At 31.9% G+C, this 10,142-nt stretch overlaps 1 pseudogene; it reads left to right on the plus strand.

Moving 5' to 3' along the window:
- Positions 1 to 442: 442 nt before the first annotated feature.
- Positions 443 to 9,605, plus strand: LOC124939449 (annotated as a pseudogene).
- Positions 9,606 to 10,142: the final 537 nt, after the last annotated feature.

Here is a 10,142-nt window from a genome sequence, read left to right on the forward strand (position 1 = left end):
TGTTAGATTTATTGTCCTGGTTAAGAACACCTCTTTGCATCCCTGTTTTATGTTTAATCCTAACAAATATATGTTTGTTTGTCCAAGAATTATTGTGTTTCAGTGAGAATACCTATAATTAGAAGACCATAAGGAAGATTTGTGTCCCACGAAGTACAAATGCTTCCTACAATTAAGTTGGTTTCCATTATAGATCTCTATCTCTCTTTTATTTTATTTGTATAATGTAAGCACGTCTTAAAATAAAACTATTCTCTCTATTACAGACATAAAGTAATCTAAAGTCAAATCTTAAGTTGAAATCATAAATATATATATATATTTATATATTTAATAGAAAAAAATAATATTTTAAAAATTGTTAAATTCTAAGGACTATGGGTAATGTGACTATATATAGAAATGCCCTGCCATTGCAAGACATCATCCCCTCCGTTAAGCAATGGCCACTCATGGATCATATAGTACTCTTTGCGCCCTAACCCTTTGTCTAATGGTTGTTGCTTTGGCAGCGGCAGATTATGGCGACAATCATTACAACCACCACAAGTCTCCTCATCACCATTATAAGTCGCCTTCATCGTATCTTTATAAATCTCCACCATCGCCATCTTATGTTTACAAGTCACCTCCTCCACCTTCATACATTTACAAGTCACCTCCTCCACCATCTTACATTTACAAGTCACCTCCTCCACCATCTTATGTTTACAAGTCACCTCCTCCACCTGCATACGTGTACTCTTCCCCACCTCCACCATCGTACGTTTACAAGTCACCTCCTCCACCTTCATACGTTTATAAGTCACCTCCTCCACCTGCATATGTGTACTCTTCCCCTCCTCCACCATCTTATGTTTACAAGTCACCTCCTCCACCTTCATATGTTTACAAGTCACCTCCTCCACCTGCATATGTGTACTCTTCCCCTCCTCCACCTGCATATGTGTACTCTTCCCCACCTCCACCATCTTACATTTACAAGTCACCTCCTCCACCATCCTACCTATACAAGTCTCCTCCTCCACCGTCATACATTTACAAGTCACCTCCTCCACCTGCATATGTGTACTCTTCCCCTCATCCACCATCTTACGTTTACAAGTCACCTCCTCCACCTGCATACGTTTACAAGTCACCTCCTCCACCATCTTATGTTTACAAGTCACCTCCTCCACCTTCATATGTTTACAAGTCACCTCCTCCACCTGCATATGTGTACCCTTCCCCTCCTCCACCATCTTATGTTTATAAGTCACCTCCACCACCTGCATATGTATACTCTTCCCCTCCTCCACCATCTTACGTTTACAAGTCACCTCCTCCACCTGCATACGTGTACTCTTCCCCACCTCCACCATCTTACGTTTACAAGTCACCTCCTCCACCTTCATACGTTTATAAGTCACCTCCTCCTCTTTCATACATTTATAAGTCACCTCCTCCTTCATACGTTTATAAGTCACCACCTCCACCTTCATACGTTTATAAGTCACCTCCTCCGCCATCTTACGTTTATAAGTCACCTCCTCCACCTGCATATGTATACTCTTCTCCTCCTCCACCATCTTACGTTTACAAGTCACCTCCTCCACCTGCATACGTGTACTCTTCTCCACCTCCACTATCTTACGTTTACAAGTCACCTCCTCCACCTTCATACGTTTATAAGTCACCTCCTCCTCCTTCATACGTTTATAAGTCACCTCCTCCACCATCTTATGTTTACTAGTCACCTCCTCCATCTTCATATGTTTACTCTTCTCCATCTCCACCATCTTACATTTATAAGTCACCTCCTCCACCAACCTATGTTTATAAGTCTCCTCCTCCACCTGCATATGTGTACTCTTCTCCACCTCCACCATCTTATATTTACAAGTCACCTCCTCCACCATCTTACATTTACAAGTCACCTCCTCCCCCGAGTGTTTATTAAGACTTTAAAACAAATTTTCAATAAATGTGAGTATATATAATTTTTATTTTAAGTTATTTATATATATTTAAAAAAATTAAGATTTAAGTGATCTATATATTTTTTTGTTTGCAGGTGAAAGGTTAATGGAGATAATATTTTCGTCATGCGACAATATTTCTATCTCAAAGAAAGAAATTATGAGGAGAATAATGATTGTTAAAGTGTTTCATAATGATTTTCTTATTCATAGTTATGAACTCTTTAATTTATTGTTGGGTAATATTATTATTCATTTTTAATTTTATGAATCATATTATATTAAAGTTTCTATATTTTATTGGTTAATAATTTAAACATGGAATGAAGTGACATTGCAAAAAAAAACTAAATCTTAATATTCTTTGAATGTGGAATGTGGAAAGAAGTAACCATGACAATGTGGAACAATATTTTTTTTATATGTTATTTGGCATTATTGTCTAAAGTTATGTAAACTAATACTAATTTAAACTAGAACTATCAAGTAGATAATAATTTAAAAATGAAAAATATATTTATATCTACAAAAATAATATTTATTATCCATGACTTGATAATGTTAACCCTACACGATGATTTGGGTAATTTAGGTGTCCTAATCCAATCCGAATTTAATCCAACCCAAACTAAATTATTTTACCCAAATTTATATTTTAGGTTTGGGTCAGGTTTGAGATTTGGATCAACTCAAAATTTATATCTTAGGTTTGGTTTAGGGTTGAGATTTGAATCAACCCAAGAGAAGCTCGCTCACTCTTAACCGGGGCAAGAATCAACAAAGCCTCGTGGTAAGACTGAAGCACCACCTTCTGACACTTTTGTTGGTCCTCAACTTGCCTTAGAAAGAAATAAGGTAGAGTATTTTAAAAGTTTGTGTGACAATCAGCCTCAAGTTTTAAATTGAGGATCAACAAGGATTAATAATGAAAATACAATGTATAACAGGATGGAGATTCTGTAAAAGTTTCTACTAAATTTGAGAGAAACATGAAATAAAGTGCAAAAAAACAAATACAAAATTCTTATTGAGTTGAGTTATATCTTAAAAATTAATCTATAACTAACATTCATATAAATATAGGCAATTAGTAAGAAGCTTATCATTAGGTTCACCTTTTAACGACGGTATAAGATCCTTAAATGACATTTTTTATCATCATTAATTCCTAAGTAGAAAAAAATCGTCATTTTGATGCGTAATACTTAATTTAGAAAGTTCAAGTGCTATAGGCATTAAAGACAATATAGTCACTAATGATTTAGAAAATCCAAAATTGAAATTATAGGCATTATAGAGACTGCTCATTGTACCATCGTTGATGACTATTGGCTAAGGAAGTTCAAGTATCCTACAAAGGATATAAAAATTATATAATTAACTGTATTTATGTTATTATATACTATCATTTGCATTTATATTATAGTTTTTACCAATGAAAGTGACAACTTTTTCTCTGAAAATGTTACATTTGTATAAAATTATTTGAACTTAACATTTATTTAGTAAGTTTGATTAAATTATATGATTTGTCTTACCATTTATTACATATGTGTAGATCCTGTTTATAAAATCATATGAAAACAATTTAAGTGTGTAAAAATGATGTAGCTTGACAATTATTCTTGTTTGTATTTAAAACAAATATATTATTTATGTTTTATAATGTTAATCTAACTAAATTATTTCTTATTACAAATATGATGAAAAAATTACAACATATTGAGAATTTTGTAATTGTGGTCACCCCATCAAACAATCACTGATTTGGATGCTTAAAAAGGATTTTCCAAGTGTATATATATTAGTCTACTATCAAACCTTTTTTTTTAAAACGACTTAGCATAGTTTCATTAAAAATTCTAATAAACGAGAAAAAAAATCACGAGTTTAAGAGATCTTTATAGACAGATCTAGAATGATTTTGAAGTCGTATCATTCTGAATAAAAGCAAAAATATAAATTAACTATCTGATTACAATGTTTTTGTTTTTAATGATTTTAGTAAACGGTAAATTCGAATTCCTAATGATATTTCAATTCTGCTCCGTACTTGGAACTTTTCTACACGTTCCCGCAAGTGCGCCACATTCTGAGACTATGTCTTTCCATAATCCTTCAGCACTTCTGCGGGTTCTGCCATAGACTCTCGTATTATGTTCCTGTCAAATGTTGTAAACTTTTGCTCCAAAGTCGCACTTGAATACGTTTGTTGTCAATCTGTTTCCTTTGGCTTTGAGTAGTGCTGCTTCTTTGATTTCTTTTCATTCATTCGGGAAACTGATCAGCTCTAAGCTTTTAGAAAATCTGTCCCAAATTTCTAGTGTTATACTGCATCTCCCAAATAGGTGATCAATGATTTCTTCACTTTCGTTGCATAGAAGACAACTCCCCAACAGGTGATCAATGGTTTTTTCACTTCCATTATCATCAAACTTATCGACATTTAACTTAGCATCGTTAATAAGATACAACATCATAAGTTTTTCCGAAACACAATCTATCCATGGTACGATTTAAGTATACAACAGTAAAAATCTTTACCGACACATAATCTTGGGCCGGTAAAAATCTTTACCAATACATAATCTTACGCCGGTATATTTCAACCATGCACAGATAAGTTTGATTTAATTTTGAGTGTTACTTCTTGTCATTATATTTTAATTCTTAATATTTACTATTTTTGTTTAAACAGTACTATTATCGCACATGTAAATTTAAACTAATTTTTACTAAGGGATATACACACTTACAAATAATTGATAGATATAATAATATTTGCATCTTTCAATGTTTGTGAGTTAAGTGTTTTATACTATTCATAATATTTTATACATAATTTAGTGTATGATTATTATAACAATACAAATTTTAAGGTTTAAAAAGAAATTAATTTAACTAAAATATTTTGACATTTCAATTTCTATATTTATTTTGCTATTTCCGATACTTCATTTGATTATTTTTAAAATCCAAAAAAATAAGAAATGTTGTAGAATACTTTCTACACATGAAATGAAAAAAATATTTTGCTTAGTACCAGTTTAGTTCATTTCTTTACATTTCTAGTGTATTTTTAGCTTGTGCATAAAATAATATAAATTGTGATTATTAATCATAATTATAAATTATTTTATAAGTTTTAAAAATAAAAAAATATATTATAAATTATAAGAAAAAATAAATTACGTGCTGGTTTGCCAGATTGACGTATAAACAGTGTGCGTATAACAAGTTATAATTTTAAGTAATAAACTAAGGACGATGATATTTTGCGGAAAAGAATAGTTAGTCTCCAATATTGTGTTGCCAAAACGTTATGTTAAGAAACGCCTTTTATTGAGTAACATTAAGTATTAATAATCTTGTTAATGTTATAAATGAATAAAAAAAAATATGTTTTAAAAAAGAAATAGTAAAGTTAAAAATAATATTCATATGTATCAATCATATTTGTAAATTATAAAAAAAAAAGTGTATCTCGCCCAACTACGTACCCAGAAATGTGTTCGAAAATTATTATTAGTTTCTGAGACAAATTCAGATCCAACTCCAACTACATAACGAGAGGTGTTTCCAAACAGGTATAGGTAATTAAGAGCTTCAACATAATGTTGTTTTGTCTCTCCATTGCTAGTATTCTTGGAAGATTTAATTTTCTAATGTTTATGAAATGCAAAAAAAAATGATATGCAAAGGTGTTTACAATTATTTAAGGTTGATAAATTAGTGTATTAATTATGTCAAGACATTTATAAGGTTAATGTTAGAACCTTTTATGTTGATCTGGTCCAGTGATTTAGTAAATAGTCTTTTGAACCTTTGACACTTAAGAAACATAACAAGCAGTCAACATTTCTATCATTGTCTATCGATCTCATCTTCAAAGTCCTCAGGTAGCTATCCCCATCTATAATATGACAATATTGTGGTATTGTTGGCATTTTGTTAATTCAAATTAAATTTCATTATATGATATCATCTGCCAAGATTTTAGTCGTATCAACTTGTAGCAAGTTATAGTAAATATGCATATCGAGATAATATTGTTCTTTACTTTAGCAATATTATATGAACTTTTGGCTAATCCATGGAAGATGATTTGGTTATATCCTTTCATCATGTTTTTTTTTTTTTGGTATAGAGAAGTGGATTTTAAATAATAGTAGTAAATGATGAAAGTCTATATGGTAGTCAAGATATTATAAAAAAAATGCAGAAAATTAATAGAGAAAAACTCATTCTAATACCCTTAAAAAATTGTTTAATTGTGGTTGGCAACTTTGACCATTTTTTATGTTCCTTCATAGCTGTTTTGTTTAATTGTTTTGTTGAGAAAGCTTAGTTAGGTATGTAAATATGTTGATATTAGATTAATGGATGCTTATTTTATAGAGATTTAATTTTCAGAACGGTTTATATTCATAGTCTAAACGGTGAGGGGTAAAATTCTAATTTGTAATTGTACACGATAAAAACCGTTCAGATTTGTAGCTTGCATCACTTGAAAGAAATTACTTTTTCTGAAATCGAAAAGTAAAATAGAATTAGACTTTATAGTCAACCCCGTAATTTATATTTGCGTCGAATCCCAGCTAAGATTGAGAATAAAATGGTAGGTTGACATATTTTTTTTTCCTTTTTTCGATTTAAAGAATAAAATCTCACAACAAATAATCGCCACCTAATTTTCTCTCAAAATTAGAAAATTTTAATTGTTGGTGTATGAAAACCAAGAATTAGAGATTCCATTTTATGGGTTTGATGCTGGGTGACGTGTGGATAAGGACATCGATGTTATACCCCACACACCCAACTAGTTGGATATTTTAATGGTATTTTTTATCGTCATTAATTCCTAAGTAAAACAAAAACATCGTCATTATGATTAGGGATAGCAAATTCTAACCCGACACATAAACACAATTCGAATCCAACACAAAATAAAAATCAAGTTTTGGTCATGTATTTATGGGTTCTGATTCCGACCCGTTTAACCTGATTAATAATTAGGTCAAAATTGGGTCAACCTAAAAATGACCTAAAATGGACTTGCTAATCCGTTTACAATTATAATTTTATTTTGTAATCTTTTTGTTTTCCCTTTCTTACTCACTCACTCATTCATTTTTTTTTAAATATAAATGTTTCAATTTGACTCTTTTCTCCTTTCTTTTCTAATTTTCAACCTGCTGTCAAAAAAAAATTTAAAGCCTTCCCTTTCTTTATCGGAATTGTCCCGTCCCCCTGACTCCCTCTTAGATCTTGAAGCGTCGTTACTCACTACTCACTATGCAACAGTCGGCCCATCCCTAAACATTTGATTCTCTTGTAGCTGTTGGTGTCACTATGGAGAATCACATTTTTTATTTTTTAAACGAATTTGTAATTTAACTGCATTCATCTTTTTATGTCATTTTAAATTGAAATAGAGATTTATATTTATATAATAAAAACGGCATACAAACGTAGGTGTATATTATTGTCGTCCTCAAATTTATCGACATGAGTATACTGATAGGTGACCGCATCAGAAGTTTTACCGACATATAATTTACCACCGGTAAGATTTCATTACGCGCCGGTAATAGATTCCAGTACATAATCTTGCGTCAGTAGAAAGATTTACTGACAATCTAGCGTCGGTATATAACAATTATGCGCTGATAAACTCTACCACACAGGTAAATTTAAACTAAATTTTAACAAGGAATATACACACTTATAAATATAATTGATAGATATAATAATATTTGAATCTTCCAATGTTTGTAAGTTAAGTGTTTTTATACCATTCATTATTTAATGTAATAATACGAATTTTAAGATTTAAAAAAAATTAATCTAACTAAAATGTTTAAAGAAAAATCATATCTATTGTTTATTTATTTATAATTTTAAAATTCTATTAAAGCACAACACAATTATTATCTTTTTTCTCTTTTACTTTATTTATAAAACATAAGAATGTTGTGAACACAATAAATAAAAATAATTAATACTTATGTACTTCAACATTCTTGTTAGATTTATTGTCCTGGTTAACAACACTTCTTTGCAACTCTGTTTTATGTTTAATCCTAACAAATATATGTTTGATTGTCCAAGAATTATTGTGTTTTAGTGAGAATACCTATAATTAATTAGAAGACCATAAGGAAGATTTGTGTCCCACGAAGTACAAATGCTTCCTACAATTAAGTTGGTTTCCATTATAGATCTCTATCTCTCTTTTATTTTATTTTATTTGTATAATGTAAGCACGTCTTAAAATAAAACTATTATCTCTATTACAGACATAAAGTAATCTAAAGTCAAATCTTAAAATCAAATCATAATTATAAATGTATATATATATTTAATTGAAAAAATAATATTTTAAAAAATTGTTAAATTCTAAGGACTATGGGTAATGTGACTATATATAGAATGTGCCCTGCCATTGCAAGACATCATCCCCTCCGTTAAGCAATGGCCACTCATGGATCATATAGTACTCTTTGCGCCCTAACCCTTTGTCTAATGGCTGTTGCTTTGGCAGCGGCAGATTATGGTGACAATCATTACAACCACAACCACAAGTCTCCTCATCACCATTATAAGTCGCCTTCATCGTATCTTTATAAATCTCCACCACTGCCATCTTATGTTTACAAGTCACCTCCTCCACCTTCATACATTTACAAGTCACCTCCTCCACCTGCATATGTGTATTCTTCCCCTCCTCCACCATCTTACGTTTACAAGTCACCTCCTCCACCTGCATATGTGTATTCTTCTCCTCCTCCACCTTCATACATTTACAAGTCACCTCCTCCACCATCTTACATTTACAAGTCACCTCCTCCACCCGCATATGTGTACTCTTCTCCTCCTCCACCATCATACGTTTACAAGTCTCCTCCTCCACCTTCTTACGTTTACAAGTCACCTCCTCCACCTGCATATGTGTACTCTTCTCCTCCTCCACCTTCATACGTTTACAAGTCACCTCCTCCACCTACATATGTGTACTCTTCCCCTCCTCCACCATCTTACGTTTATAAGTCACCTCCTCCACCCTCATACATTTACAAGTCACCTCCTCCACCTGCATATGTGTACTCTTCTCCTCCTCCACCTTCATACGTTTACAAGTCACCTCCTCCACCTGCATATGTGTACTCTTCCCCTCCTCCACCATCTTACGTTTACAAGTCACCTCCCCCACTCTCATACGTTTACAAGTCACCTCCTCCACCTGCATATGTGTATTCTTCCCCTCCTCCACCATCTTACGTTTACAAGTCACCTCCTCCACCTTCATATGTTTACAAGTCACCTCCTCCACCTGCATATGTATACTCTTCTCCTCCTCCACCATCTTATATTTACAAATCACCTCCTCCACCCTCGTACGTTTATAAGTCACCTCCTCCACCCTCGTACATTTACAAGTCACCTCCTCCACCCGCATATAAGTATTCTTCCCCTCCTCCACCGTCTTATGTTTACAAGTCACCTCCTCCACCATCTTACGTTTACAAGTCACCTCCTCCACCAGCATATGTCTACTCTTCCCCTCCTCCACCGTCTTACATTTACAAGTCTCCTCCTCCACCGTCTTACGTTTATAAGTCAACTCCTCCTCCGAGTGTTTATTGAAACTCTAACACAATTATTCAATAAATGTGAGTATGTATAAATGCTCTTTTAAGCTATTTTTATATATGTTTAAAATCTTTAAATTTTAATTGATCTAGTATTTTATTTGTTTGCAGATGAAAGATTAATGGAGATAATATGTTCTGCATGCAATAATATTTTTTTTTGTCAAAGAAGGCAATTATATAGAGAATTGTGACCGATTAAGTGTTTCATAATGATTTTCTTATTTTTGTCCTCTGTAATCATTTTTGCTTTTTGTAAACCATACTATTTTAAAGTTCCTATATTATATTGGATAACAATGTCAAAATGGAAGGAAGTGACATTACTATAAAACTCCAAATCTTAATATTCTTTGAATGTTCAGGTGGAAAGAAGTAACCATGTCAATGTCAAACAAAAAAAAATATGTGTTTTTTTCATTATTTTCTAAAATTATGTTAACTAATATTAATTTAAACTTGAACTGTGAAGTTAATAAGAATTTAAAATTTTAAAATTATATTTATATTTATATCTACAAAAATAATATTT

Source organism: Impatiens glandulifera, chromosome 5 (genome assembly GCF_907164915.1).
Source record: "Impatiens glandulifera chromosome 5, dImpGla2.1, whole genome shotgun sequence".
Lineage (NCBI taxonomy): Eukaryota > Viridiplantae > Streptophyta > Magnoliopsida > Ericales > Balsaminaceae > Impatiens > Impatiens glandulifera.